This window comes from Manis pentadactyla, chromosome 3 (assembly GCF_030020395.1).
Source record: "Manis pentadactyla isolate mManPen7 chromosome 3, mManPen7.hap1, whole genome shotgun sequence".
NCBI lineage: Eukaryota > Metazoa > Chordata > Mammalia > Pholidota > Manidae > Manis > Manis pentadactyla.
Genome location: NC_080021.1, coordinates 109,927,845 through 109,943,860, shown reverse-complemented (window position 1 = coordinate 109,943,860; position 16,016 = coordinate 109,927,845). Strand labels below are relative to the sequence as shown.

Sequence of the window (16,016 nt, the reverse complement as noted above, 5' to 3'; positions counted from 1 at the left end):
ACTACAAGACACTCATGAGAGATACTGAAGAAGAATCCAATAAATGGAAACACATCCTGTGATCATGGCTAGGAAGAATTAATATTGTCAAAATGGCCATCCTGCCTAAAGCAATCTAGATTCAAGGCAATCCCTATCAAAATACCAACAGCACTGTTCAATTAACTAGAGCAAATACTTCAAAAATTCATATGAAACCACAAAAGTTCCCAAAGAGCCAAAGCAATCCTGAATAGGAAGAACAAAGCAGGGGAATTACGCTCCCTGACTTCAAGCTCTACTGCAAAGCCACAGTAATCAACACAATTTGTTACTGGCAGAAGAACAAAACCACAGACCAATGGAACTGACTAGAGAGCCCAGACATAAATCCAAGCAGATATGGTCAATTACTATATGATAAAGGAGGCATGGATATACAACGGGGAAATGACAGCTTCTTTAACAGTTGGTGTTGGCAAAACTGGACAGCTACCTGTAAGAGAATGAAACTGGATCATTGTCTAACCCCATACACAAAAGTAAACTCAAAATGGATCAAAGACCTGAATGTAAGTCATGAAACCATAAAACTCTTAGAAAAAAACATAGGCAAAACTCTCTAAGGCATAAACATGAGCAACTTCTTCATGAACATATCTCCCCAGGAAAGGGAAACAAAAGCAAAAATGAACAAGTGGGACTATATCAAGCTGAAAAGCTTCTGTACAGCAAAGGACACCATCAATAGGACAAAAAGGCATCCTACAGTATGGGAGAATATATTCATAAATGACAGATCCAATAAAGGGTTGACATCCAAAATATATAAAGAGCTCACACACCTCAACAAACAAAAAGCAAATAATCCCATTAAAAAATGGGCAGAGTAGCTGAACAGACACTTCTCCAAAGAAGAAATTCAGATGGCCATCAGGCACAGGAAAAGATGCTCCACATCGCTAATCATCAGAGAAATGCACATTAAAACCACAATGAGATCACCTCACACCAGTTAGGATGGCCACACCTCACACCAGTTAGGATGGCCAGCAGCTAAAAGACAAATAACAACAAATGTTGGAGAGGTTGTGGAGAAAGGGGAACCCTCCTACACTGCAAGTGGGAATGTAAATTAGTTCAGCCATTGTGGAAAGCAGTATGGAGGTTCCTCAAAAAACTCAAAATAGAAATACCATTTGACCCAAGAATTCCCCTCCTAGGAATTTTCCCTAAGAATGCAGCAGCCCAGTTTCAAAAAGACATATGCACCCCTATGTTTATCCCAGCACTATTTACAACAGCCAAGAAATGGAAGCAACCTAAGTGTCCATCAGTAGATGAATGGATAAAGAAGATGTGGTACATATACACAATGGAATATTATTCAGCCCTTAAGAAAATAAATCCAACCATTTACAACAACATGGATGGAGCTAGATGTTACTACACTCAGTGAAATAAGCCAGGCGGAGAAAGACAAGTATCAAATGATTTCACTCATCTGTGGAGTATAAGAACAAAGAAAAAACTGAAGCAACAAAACAGCAGTAGACTTACAGAACCCAAGAATGAACTAACAGTTACCAAAGGGAAAAAAAGGGACTGGGGAGGATGGGTGGGAAGGGAGGGATAAGGGGGAATAAGGGGCATTACGATCAGCACACATAATGTATCAGGGTGGGACATGGGAAAGGCAGTATATACAGAGAAGACAAGTAATGATTCTATAGCATCTTACTACGCTGATGGACAGTGACTGTAATAGGGTATGTGGGGGGACTTGATAATAGGCGGAGTCTAGTAACCATAATATAGTTCAAGTAATTGTTCATTAATGATACCAAAAAAAAAAAGTGGGCAGAGTATCTGAACAGACACTTCTCTAAAGAAGAAATTCAGATGGCCATCAGGCACAAGAAAAGATGCTCCACACTGCTAATCATCAGAGAAATACAAATTAAAACCACAATGAGATATAACCTCACACCAGTTAGGATGGCCAACAGCCAAAAGACAAACAACAACAAATGTTGGCGAGGACGTGGAGAAAGGGGAACCCTCTTACACTGCTGATGGGAATGTAAATTTGTTTAACCACTGTGGAAAGCAGTATGGAGATTCCTCAAAAAACTCAAAATAGAAACACCATTTGACCCAGGAATTCCACTCCTAGGAATTTACCCTAAGAATGCAGGAGCCCAGTTTCAAAAAGACATATGCACCCCTATGCTTATCGCAGCACTATTTACAGTAGCCAAGAAATGGAAGTAACCTAAGTGTCCATTAGTAGATGAACAGATAAAGAAGATGTGGTACATATACATAATGGAATATTATTCAGCCATAAGAAGAAAACAAATCCTACCATTTGCAACAACATGGATGGAGCTAAAGGGTATTACGCTCAGTGAAACAAGCCAGGCGAAGAGAAGTATCAAGTGATTTCACTCATCTGTGGAGTATAAGAACAAAGAAAAAACTGAAGGAACAAAACAGCAGCAGACTCACAGAACCCAAGAATGGACTAACAGTTACCAAAGGGAAAGAGACTGGGGAGGATGGGTGGGAAGGGAAGGATAAGGGGGAAAAGGGAGCATTACGATTAGCACACATAATATACAAGGTGGGGACACGGGGAAGGCTGTATAACACAGAGAAGACAAGTAATGATTCTATAGCATCTTACTTTGCTGATGGACAGTCACTGTAATGGGTATGTGGTGGGGACTTGATAATAGGGGGAGTCTAGTAACAATAATGTTGTTCAAGTAATTGTACATTAACCATACCAAAATAAAATGAAAAAAAAGAAAAAAAATGTGTAACAATCTTATTAGATGCTGCAGCTATTAAAACAATTTGCCATTCTTCAATAAAGGTTTTCTATGATTTAAATAAAAACCTAAAAACCTAAAAGTAATGACAACATTCAATTTTAGAAAATGAAGACAAGAAAAACAGTACTCTGAAACCTATAATTTTAACATAACCACTGTGATAATTTTGCCTAACGTTTTATTCAGTAATTTTTCAGTTAAATTTCTGACTCTTCCAAAAGAATCTGAGTACGACAAAAACAAGTACCATAAATTGACAGTCTTTTGCTATGTATACATTATTTTATGCAATTTGTTGTTGTGGGTTTGGTGTCTGAGAAAATGTATCATAGATGTATTTTCCAAGTTTCTAGGTAAGCTTCCTAAGGATCACTTAACAATCAAATCCTGGAGATTCTACAAGAAATCTGAGTATAGTTTTTACATCTAGTACTTCCAATATTTTGCTATAATAATTATGTCTGTAAGTCTAGCCTTTTCATGTTTTACCATTTCTTTAGAACAGAAGTTACTTCTATTTAGTCTTTTCAGTAAGCTCCCCAAGAAGCACTTCATATTAACAGTCTGTATTTTAGAATTTTCTCCTTGTCTTTGGTATATTTTAATTTCCCTATAATGTGTCCATACAATGATTTTTTCTTCCATCTTTTTTACTTTGGCATTCTATGGGCATTTCAATCTAAGAGCCTCTCATCTTTCTTTAGGAAGTCTACCTCCATTATTTCTTCCTTTTCATTTTTCTTCCTCCCCCTATTTCTGGGCTCCTGTTATCTGGACTCTACTTCTATCCTCCATACTGTAGTTATATTTCACATATGTGTATATATAGTCTTGTTCCTCTCCTTCTTTCTGGAGATTTCCTTAATCTGACCTACTTATTATTGTGTTCCTCTGCTGTATCTGTTATGTTATTTGTACCATTTATTTTGTTTCTTTACTTAGACTACTATAGTTTTCCATACCTAAAAATTTCTACTTGTTTCAATTTGTTTCTTTTTTTCAAATTATTATTTTCTCTCCTATCTCTCCTATGTTTATTACACACACTGATTGGTTTTCTCTTCATAGTTCCTTTAGGACTGATTTGGGTAGAAAATCAGATTTTCTGTTACTGCCATTTTGGATTAGAGACTTTTGGTCTCCTAAATCTTGACACACCCAGAAACAACTTTCACTATAAACTTCCTAATACACCTTTTGAATGAAAATATTAGTTGCTCCTAATATTATAAGCATGATGGAGAAAAGTCCATTATGAGAGGCATAATTCTGACTATTTAGGTGTTATTATATAAATATACTGTTCTGTCAGGAATTAGGCACATACATATTTCTAGAGATCCTAAAAAGAAAATGACTCTTTGAGTATGAAACAAACAATACCAGCCATCTAATTTCAGCTCATCATAAGATATGACCTATAACTTCAGGTTTAATCAAAATGATTAGGGCATAGTTTCTGCAAACACCTGACTAAATTAATGTGAAAGGAAGATGCCGGGCAACTGCAAGAGGAGAGAAAAGCCTTATCAAGATGGTGATTATCTTTAAACATGATGTGACTAACTGTCCTTATTCCACTGTCAGATTCACTCAGCAAGGAACTTCTCAATTATAATTTGTTTTCCCAAGATTACTTTAAGAAAGAATAAGACAAGCAACATTTGGCATCTTGACAGAAATGTTTTTTATCATAAATGACTCAATGACATTCTTCCCCACCTTCATTTCTGAGATACTGGTTTGAGTCAAACCACCTCTTCAACTTTAGGCATACTGACAGAACCAAAAGGAGGCTAATATAATAATCTGTGAAAGAGATAATAAAGATCTGAACCAACCCACAGTCCTGAGAGAAAAATGTGGATCTTGAAAATAAAGATATAAAAGTCATGTCTAGGAAGCTATAAATTGATTACATAAAAATATTTATCCAAGTATCAACTGGTGACTGATTCAGTTAGGAATAAGCAGAGAATAGGATGAGACAGACACACTCTTGACAAAAAATACAAGAGAAGAGAAGGTAGCTTCTCAGGAGACACTGAGAATTACAAAGGAAAATAGTGGCAGGCCACAAGCATAATCTTTACATACATAGGTGTCATCATTATTTATTACTTTTATGTTATCATTAAAACATTCTGAAGTACACTAAGAGAACAACACTTTTGTAAATACATTCAAGTTACTACACATACTTGAAAGTAATCATTTCTTTTGATGGGGGGATTCCTACTAATTTAAACATTCATTAATTCAAAATTAAGAAGACATAAAGCATTTTTTTCTTTTACATTGTTTCCACAGTTATTCCCTCTGTCTTCACATATTTCTACTTGTTCTTTTGGATCTTTTTCCATCTGTCCAGATTCTTTGGTCCATCAAATATTCCTCTCTTGCATAGTCCTTTATCTTTATCTAGAATCTTCCTTTGCACTTATTAAGACTTTCCCTTCTTAAAATAAACCTGATCCAACATCTCTGTCTTCACTATCAACATGTCTCAACCATGAGCAATCTCGGAGTTTCAATTATCTAACTCTATATAGACTGTTTCTAATTCTCCTTTAAGCCCGAACGGCAATCTCATCTATCATTTGCATGCTAAACATCTCTACCTAAGTATCTTGTTGGTGAATGAATACCCATCCTCCCAGCAACTGCCATTCGATTCACTGACAATTACTACCAGTTCTTCCTGTGTAATATGTCCCATCAGTCTGACTTCCATTATCCTCATTCAGGCCTTGGGTAGATTTGGCTATATTACAATAAAAATCGAATTGGTTTCTCTGTTTCAGAATTCCTTTCAGTCTACTTTTATTATAAAGCCAGATGAACCTTCCTAAAGAACAGATTTTATCCTTTTTCTCAACTCAAACACCAAATACTTTCAAGTCTTTGGACTAGTATCTGAGGCTGTTATTTTTCACATAGTTCATACCAAATATCAATGTCACTGTCACTTTACACAGCCTATATATTCTCATTAATGTGCCTCTGCTTGTGATACTGGTATTCTTGGGATTGGAAGTCTAGCCCGGAACCCTGTTCTCCATATAGCTAAATTCTACAGGTTCTTTAAGCATCAGGCAAAATGTTAACATTCTCTGGGCATCTCATTTCCTCAGATGAAAGTAATTTCCCCTGACCCTGAACTCTTTATTATACTGTAGATCATTGAAGTAAGTTTTAACTATATATCTTGAAATTGTTATTTATATACATATTTATCTTCCATTTAGATTTTACATTCCCTAAAGGCAGGATCCTTGCAATATATACTTACTTTCCCAAAATAACTAGCCAGGACTTTCAGATAGAAAGAACAATACATACTTGTCAAATGAAAAACTGCTTCTTGAGAAGGAATGTTTCATACTGTGGTTATTCACAGCCTTAAGAATTAGTTTTATTAATATTTGAAACTGAGATTTTTAGGAGAAGGAAAGAAATGGAGTAGATGTATGTATACATTAATTAGTTAAAAGTAGTGGATTCAGAATAAACATTCTCACTCTCAATTGATCCAGAAATATTTGAGAGATGCATTACAGAATTAGAGAATATGGTCAGAGATTCTTCTTTCCCTCAGTGAAAGAGAAGGATCACAGGTGTAGAAAGTGGTTTTAAAAATCAAAGACCCGGGCATCTAGACCCTGACAGGTAAGTAGTTTTAGGAATCCTAAAACCTATCCTACCATTTCTTAAGCAGTAAGATACATTTAAAAAACTATTAAAAATATGATAACATAGTTCATTACACCAACCATCCAAGACTATGAATAATTCCTCTCAGTTACCATTTTTGGGACTATGGACCTCTAATACTGCTTTATATAGGAAGTTTGCAGGCTACACTAGGGTTAATTTAACACCATTATCTTTAGAATCATGCTTGAATTTGGTACATATGTATGAATTTAAGTCCCTGCTTTGTTAAGTGTAAAATTGTCATCTCTGTCTAAAAAAGGCGCACTTTAAATCTGAACTTTTAACAACAGTTCCTAAAAACTACCATGAAGGTAAATTGAGGAACTTGAGACATAAGGGGAGGAAAATTCATTAGGGTTACAGTCTAAAATAAATTATGGAAATTTTACAAGTCATTACAAATTTGTTTTCACTAAAATAAAAAAGGCAGCACTCTAAAGAGATTAATGGCAATACCATTTAATTAATTTAAAAATACTTCTTAAAAATTTGTTTCCATTTACACTTCCTTTCACTCAGGTTCTCTCTCTTGCAGTTTCAGTGAGACACTTGCACATTCATTTTGCTCTGTAATAGTTAACATGCATACTGAAAATTATTTTTCTTCCCCAGTGGCTGATTCACCACCCAAATGTTAATATCCTTCTGTTTATCACTTAAGAGTCTTTGAAGCCTATCTTCTAGGAACTTACAGTAATATAAGAGACATAGTAGCCTCGATGCTTTGAAATGGAAAGTCTTACTGTCTAATCTATTGTTTATATCTTACACTACTTAGCAAGGCAGTATAACCAAATTCCTTCCTACACAGGAACAAACACTAGAACAAACAGTAGCATCGTTTGCATCCCGGGATGTTAACAATTTACTGTATAAAAACTAAGCACACACTAACCGATGAGGTAAGAAGGAAAACCAGTCTATAGTGATTAAAAAGAAATCAGATCGAGAATGATTTAGATCAGTAGTATTCAAGCTCCATGCTGTTCGCAGCAACATCAGTATGTATAGTCCACCTCCAATGGTAACAGATACGACTTTGTGGAACTGTTATGCCTGAGAATTACTCATCTCTGTTCTTAGAACCCTGCCTTTCTATTGCTTCCCTGAAATGAAAAGGGGACACACATGAAGAACAAAGATCTAATTTCCTACAAACTTCCTGACTAACATGAGTTAGATCCCATTGTCAAGACTGTTCACCCCTAGAATCAATTAGCATTCATAGTTATTCTCAATTCCACAGCAGATATCTATGAGTAATTGGTTGGCATTACTTTGCCTCCTCCATCAAATGAGATTTGTTTAATGAGCGTGGTCATGACAAACTATAAGTACCATAATTAAAGGGACTTTAAAAGCACAGTAAATCGGGTACAGAAATCAATTAGCAATATACTGTTGTGAAAATAGATCTAAGCTCTTTAGCTACTTTAATCTACTATTTCGAAATTATATTAAAAGTGAGAATTGCCAAGACAAATAAACGAAGCAATTCCATTACTGCAGCAAAGAACCAAGTTACTGCTCTGACAGAAACAAGACTGCCTAATGCAAAGTTTAATTCCAAAAGAAAATGGAACATATTATCAAAAATATATGAAACCTATTCAAGGACCATATAACAACTGAAACAATTATTCATTCAATATTTATGGAGAATCAATTAGATGATAAACTAAGTACTGAGGAAATCAAAATGAATAAAACCCAACTCCTATCCTAAATGAGTTTATAGTCTAGTGAGGAAGAAAAACTTATAAATAAAATCACTGAGAAAGATTCTAGGAAGATGGTGAAATAGGTTCCTGTGATCACCTGCTACTACATGTGCACTAATGATTAGTTTTGGGATGTGTACTAAAAGAGAGGGGATCTTCAGGAGCTTTCTCCTGGGGAGGAGGAGCTGGTACGTTCCAATGTTCTTGCCCTAGTCCTTCAACTTAGTGAGCTGGATGTTTGTAGGAACCAGTCCCGACACTCTCCATCTACTGTACCAGCACACCTTGCCCCATCATGGTGTTTCTTGGCAGACTTCCCTGCCCAACCTGTGCACCTTAGCAGGAGCCCCTCCAAAGTAACTCCCACACCATCTCACCAGGCAGCAGCCTCAGTCAGAACCATGGGACCTGCACCCCTCCAGAGCAGTCTTCAGCCAGGAAGGAGCTAGCCCCACACACCCACACACCTGCAGCAGATGCAGCTGGGCCTCTGAGGCACCACAATGGGAGTAAACCCTCCCCACCAGGGTGCTCACAAAATAGGTACTAAAGCCAAAATGATTTCATAAATGCATGTGCTAATAAAACCTAACCCTGGGAGTGATTTAAGTTAAAACCTTCTTTTGTATTGACTTTGTATCCTGCAACTTTATTTAATCTGTTTACTCTAAGTTTTCTGATAAAGGCTTCAGGGTTTTCTGTATGTAATATCATATCATCTACAAATAATTAAGTTTTACTTCTTCATTTAAAATTTGGTTGTCTTGTTACTTCTTTTTCCTTGCCTAACTGCTTTGGCTAGGACCTCTAGTACTATATTGAACATAACTGGAAAGAGAAGGCGTCCTTGTTGTTTCTGATCTTTAAGGAAATGCTTTCAGCTTTTCACTGTTGAGTATGATGTTAGCTGTGGGGCTTGTCATATATGGCCTTTATTGTATAGAAATACATTCTCTCTATAACGACTTTTTAATCATATATGGATGCTGAATTTCATCAAATGCTTTTTCTGTATCTATTGAGATTACCATGATTTTTACCCTTGTGTTAATGTGATGTATCACATTGACTGATTTTCAGATTTTGAACCATCCTTGCTTCCCCCAAATAAATCCCACTTGATCACAGTATATGATTCTTTAAATGTATTATTGAATTTTGTTTGCTAATATTTTGTTGAGGATTTTTGTCTCTATATTCATCAGGGGTATTGGCCTGGAGGTTTTTTTTGTGTGTGTGTGTGACATCCTTGTCTGGTTTTGTTATCAGGGTAATGATGGCTTCATAACGTGTTTGGAAGAGTTCCACCTTCTTCTATTTTTTTAGAAGAGTTTAAGAAGGAATAGTATTTATTATGCTTTGAGTGTTTGGTAGAATTCACGAGTAAATCCACATGGTCCTGGAATTTTGGTTGTATGGAGGTTTCTGATTACTGAGTCAATCTCCTTATTAGTAAATTGTTCAAATTTTCTATTTCATCATGCTTCAGTCTTAGTAAGTTGTATGTTTCTAGGAATTTATCAATTTTTTTCTAGGTTGTCCAATTTGTTGTTACTAACTTTTCATAGTACTCCTTACAATCCTTTGAATTTCTGTGTTATCAACTGTAAGGTCTTGTTTATTTCTGATTTTGAGTCCTTTTTTCTTCATGAGTCTAGCTAAAGGTTTGTCAATTTTTGATTATCTTTTCATAATAACCAGCCCTTAGTTTCTTCAATATTTTCTATTGTGTCTTCAGTCTCTGTTTCATTTACTTCTGCTCTGATGTATTACTTCCGTCCTTACTAACTTTGGGCTTTGTTCTTTGTCTAGTTCCTTGAGGTACAGTTAGGTTGTTTGAGACTTCTTGCTCATTGAGGTAGGCATCTATGAAAGTCCCTCTTAAAACTGCTTTTGCTGCATTCCATAAATTTTGCTGTTACTCTTCCATTTTTGTCTGTTTTGATTTTCTTTGACTGACTGGTTATTTCATAGCATGTTTAATCTCCACAAATCTGTCAATTTTCCAGTTTTCTCTGTGTAATTAATTTCTGGTTTCATAGAATTGTGGTAAAAAAGATGCTTATTCTGATTGCAATTCTCTAAAGTTTTTTAAAGACTTGTTTTGTAGCCTAACATACAGTCAATCTAAGTTGGAAAATGTTTCATATGTATATTTTTGTATGTCATTTATATGTATATTTCATATGTCATAGAAAAGAATGTACATTTTGTTGCTTTTGGATGGCATATTCTATAAATATCTTTAGGTCTTTATGATCTAGTATGCTGTTTAAAGCCACTACTTCCTTTTTGATTTTCTGCCTGGATGATCTATCCACTGAAGTTTAATAAAGGCCACTACTATTATTTTACTGCTGTCTCTTTCTCCCTTAAGGTCTGCTAATCTGTGCTTTAATATACGGAGGCAGTTAAAAATTACACGCAGATATGGTAGATAGAATAATTCCTCACCATTGCTCCAAAGATGTCCATGCCTTAATGTCCAGAACTTGTGAATATGTTACCTTAAATGGCAAGAGAGATTACACAAATGTGTTTAAATTAAGGACCTTGAGATGGAGAGATTATCCTGGATTATCTGAGGGGGCCCAATCTAATTATCATAGTCCTCATAAACTTTGAATCTGAGAACCTGACAGATGGAAGTATGAGAGGGACTTCACCCAACATTGCTGACTTTGAAGACAGAAGGGTGTCACTAGGCCAGGTAAGTGGGCAACCTTTAGAAGCTAGAAATAATAATGAAACAGTCTCTCCTAGAGCCTTCAAAAGGGAACAAAGTGTCAAACCTTGATTTTAACCCAGTGAGATACATATCAGACTTCTAACCTATAGAAATGTAAGATAGTAAATTTGCAGTAAGTTTGTGATAATTTCTTATAGCAACCATAGAAAACGAATATAGGAAAACAAGGTGAATGTAAATTCTTCCTTTTCCTTCCTCCACCAGTGACAAGTCTCAAGCTTTTTATTGCTTGATGTTCAATATAAGAATAAAAAATTTAAAAGCTAATATTTGACCTTTCGCAAACATTAGGATTACTATCAAAAAAAGTATTAGCAAGGATGTGGAGAAATGGAAACTTTCTATACTATTGGTAGGAATGTAAAATAGGGCAGGCACTTTGGAAAACAATACGGTACATCGTTAAAAATTAAAAATAAGACTACCATATGACCCAGCAATTATACTTCTTACTAAAATGGAGATCCAAACAGATATTTGTACATTCATGTTTAAAGCAGTGTATTCACAACAGTCAAAAGGTGGAAGCAACCTAGATGCCCCTCAACAGATAAGTGGAGAAAAAAAATGAAGATATATACATACAATGGAATATTATCCAGCCTTAAGAAGGAAGGAAATTTTATTGAAGTATGGACATGAAACCTTACGAAGGTTTCACATGAACAACACTGTGGTTACTACATACATTCACCCATAGTATCAAGTCCTCACTCCCCGACTGCAGTCACTGTCTATAAGCATAGTAAGATCCTAGAGAGTCATTACTTACCTTCTCCGACTGTACTGCCTTCCCCGTGTCCACCCCTCTACATTATGTGTGCTGATCATAATCCCCCTTAATCCCCTTCTCCCTCCCTCCCCACCCACCCTTCCCAATTCCTTCCCTTTGGTAACCACTACTCACTTCTTGGAGTCTGTGAGTCTGCTGCTGTTTTGTTCCTTCAGTTTTGCTTTGTTTTTATACTCCATAAATGAGTGAAATCATGTGGTACTTGTCTTTCTCCGCCTGGCTTATTTCACTGAGCATAATACCTTCTAGCTCCATCCATGTTGTTGCAAATGGTAGGATTCTTCTTTTGGCTGAATAATATTCCATTGTGTATATGTACCACATCTTCTTTATCCATTCATCTACAGATGGACACTTAGTTCGCTTCCATTTCTTGGCTATTGTAAATAGTGCTGCAATAAACATAGGGGTGTATATGTCTTTTTCAATCTGGGATCTTGTTTTCTTCAGGTAAATTCCTAGGAGTGGAATGACTGGGTCAAATGGTATTTCTATTTTTGGTTTTTTGAGGAACCTCCATACTGCTTTCCACAATGGTTGAACTAATTTACATTCCCACCAGCAGTGTAGGAGGGTTCCCCTTTCTCCCCATCCTCGCCAGCATTTGTTGTTTCTTGTCTGTTGGATGTTGGTCATCCTAACTGGTGTGAGGTGATATCTCATTGTGGTTTTAATTTGCATTTCCCTGATGATTAGCAATGTGGAGCATCTTCCACGGTCCTTTTGGCCTTTTGAATTTCTTCTTTTGAGAAGTGTCTGTTCAGGTCCTCTGCCCATTATTTAACTGGATTATTTGTTTTTTGGGTGTTGAGGAATATGAGCTCTTTATATATTTTGGATGTTAACCCCTTAAGAAGGAAGAAATTCTGACACACGCTATAGCATGGATAAACCTTGAAGACATGCTAAGTGAAATATGCCATTCACAAAAAGACAAATACTGTATGATTCTATCCATGAGTTATCTAGAGTAATCAAATGCATTTAAACAGAAAGTAGAATGGTGGCTGCCAGGGGCTGGAGGAAGAGGTAAATGGGGAGATGTTGTTTAATGACTATAGAATTTAAATTTTATGAGATAAAAAGGTTCTGGAGACTAGCTGTACAACAATGGAGTATATTTAACACTACTGAACTGCACACTTTGAAATGTCTGAAATGGCAAATTTTATGTTATGTGTATTTTACAATTAAAAAAAAAAGCCAACACTTGAAAAAGAAAACACAAACAATACTTTTTCCAATGAAGTCCAAGTAACTCTCCCTCAATCCTCCATAGGCTAAATGTCACTGCGCTGGGTGACAATCCTACACTTGTCTTTGCAATTCAAAATACAAGTCAAGAGCAATTAAGCAAGATATGGAATAAAAGTCATCCAAATTGGAATGGAAGAAGTAAAACAGTCACTATTTACACATGGCATATTATATATAGAAAGCCTTAAAGACTCCATCAGAAAATTGTAAGAATTAAGCAAATTCAGTAAGGTTGCAAGATACAAAGTCAATATACAAAAATCTATTGCATTTGTATACAGTAATAATAAACTATCAGAAGTAGAAATTAAACAATCCACTTGCAATTTTATCAAAAAGAATACTTAGGAATAACTAACCAAGGAGGTGAAAATCCTGTAAGACATTGAAAACTATAAGATATTAATGAAAGAAATTGAAGACACAAATAAATGGAAAGATATTCCAAGCTCTTGAATTGGAAGAATATTATTAAAATGTCCATGCTACCCAAAGTAATCTATATTCCATGCAATCCCTATCAAATTTCCAATGGCATTTTCATAGAACTAGAACAAACAATCATAAAATGTATATGGAACCACAAAAGACCCCAAATATCCACAGCAATCTTGAGAAAGAAAAAAAAAGTTGGAGGCATCACACTCCCTGGTTTCAAACTGTATTATAAAGCTATAGTAATCAAAACAGTAATGGTATTGGCATAAAAACACTCAGATAAATGGAACAAAATAGAGAACCCAGGAAAAAACCCACATATATGTATGGTCAATCAATTTATAACAGAGGAGGCAAGAATATACAATGGGGAAAAGACAGCCTCTTCAGTAAATGGTGCTGGGAAAACTGGACAGCTACATTCAAAAGAATAAAAACTGAACCATATATTACACCATATACAAAAATAAACTCAAAATGGATTAAAGTCTTAAATGTGAGGCTTGAAACCATAATACTCCTAGAAGGTAACATAGGCAGTTAGTTTCTATACACTGGTCACAAATTTTGATTTGACACCAAATGTAATAAACAAGTAGGATGCACCAAATTAAAAAGCTACTACATAGCAATGGACACCACCAACATAATGAAAAGACTGTCTACTGAGTAGGAGAAAATATTTGCAAGTCAGACACCTGATAAGGTGTTAATATTCAAAATATGTAAGGAACTCATATAACTCAAGTGAAAAAAAATTCAATTCAAAAATGGGCAGAGAATCTGAATAGTTTTCCAAAGAAGATATACAGAGCCCAACAGGTACATGAAAAATGCTCAACATCACTATATGATCAGAAAAATGTAAATCAAAACCACAAAGAGACATCACTTCACACCTGTTAGAATGGCTATTATCAAAAAGACAAGAAATCACAAGTGTTGTTGAGGATGTACAGAAAAGGGAACCACTATGCATTGTCGGTAGGTATAAACTGATAAAGTTATGGAAAACGGGAGGTTTCTCAAAAAATTACAAATAGAACTACCATATGACCGGGAAATCCCACTTTTGGGTATTTATCCAAAGAAAACAAAAACACTTACTCAAAAAAACATGTACCCCCATGTTCACTGCAACATTATTTACAGTAGCCAAGACATGGAAGGAAATAACCTAAATACCCATCAATAGATGAATGGATAAGAAAAATGTATGTAAAATTTTATTTTACAAAATGTGTATATATACATTTTAATAAATGGTAACAAAAATATTTTATAAAATGTATACATATATATCTTATTAAAATGTAAATATACACACACACAACAAAGTATATTACTCAGCCATCAAAAAAAAAGTATGAAATCTTGCCATTTGTGATAACATGGATGGACCTTGAGGGCATTATGCTAAGTGACATAAGACAGATAAACACCATATGATCCAACTCACATGTGGAATCTAAGAAACAAAAATAAAAACAAAACCCCAAGCTAATGGATATAGAGAACAGACTGGTGGTTGAAGGCAGGGAGTGGAGAATGGGCAATATTCATGTGGGGTTTCAAAAGGTATAAACTTCCAGATACAAAACAAATAATTAAAAAAATAAAGAAAAACTGTAAGTCTGTTACTTACTTTGTTTCTCTATATTATATGACTAAGGATACACAGGTATCTAACAATACTTGCGAGTTCTCTCTCAAACACAATCTTGTAAAACACGTAATTTTCAAGAAAACCTGTGTTCATTATATTAATCCCATGATATTAATTTCACTCACATACAGAGAAACATAACAACTTTCCCATTAAATTAACATACCCCAGACTTGTCAGTTAATAATGGCAAAGGATTTATGTGGCAACAACTGCTCCCCGCAATATCTTTCTCTTTACCCTACATAGACTCTTTTCAAACTTTCAGCATGCCTCTGAATTTTAACATCCCAAAATCAAACAGCAGGTGTAAACTTTTCTTTGCAAACTGATAAAAATGTGAAGCCTCTTCAATTTTTATACTTTTCTACCAAACAGTGGTAACATCATGTTTATTCTCAAGAATGTTTCCAATCTCTTTTCTAGAAGATAACCTAATGTTTAAGAATTCCTTGTTATCTGTAATATTCATTATCAAGACTCTGGAGTTTCAGGTTACACATTGAAAAGAGCTATATATAAATGTATTTGTTAATACAATGATCACTTAAAAAAATGGGTTTCTCATTCCCCCCAGACCATCCTCTTATCAACACTAGTGTCTATGCCTGCTCATCATGCCTTTAGTCTCCCGCTGGCCATAGATTCGTCAACATCTGACAATATAATCAAAACACAAAGCAAACCGACTGATTTAAACTGCATTAGCAAAATATGCAAGATTATTCCAAAAGTTAATGAGAATGCATTGGAAAAATGCCTGGATTCACATGAACAGCCTTGAACAAATAAGAGTTATGTCAATAACTGAAAAAGAAAATCAACAAAGATCATACTAAATGCATAAAGGTTTTTC

General features: G+C 35.2%; 1 protein-coding gene across 10 annotated transcripts in view; it reads right to left on the bottom strand.

The window, feature by feature from the left end:
- Window positions 1-16,016, bottom strand: part of MLLT10 (MLLT10 histone lysine methyltransferase DOT1L cofactor) — a 288,476-nt gene that overhangs the window by 53,624 nt on the left and 218,836 nt on the right. The window lies entirely within an intron of this gene.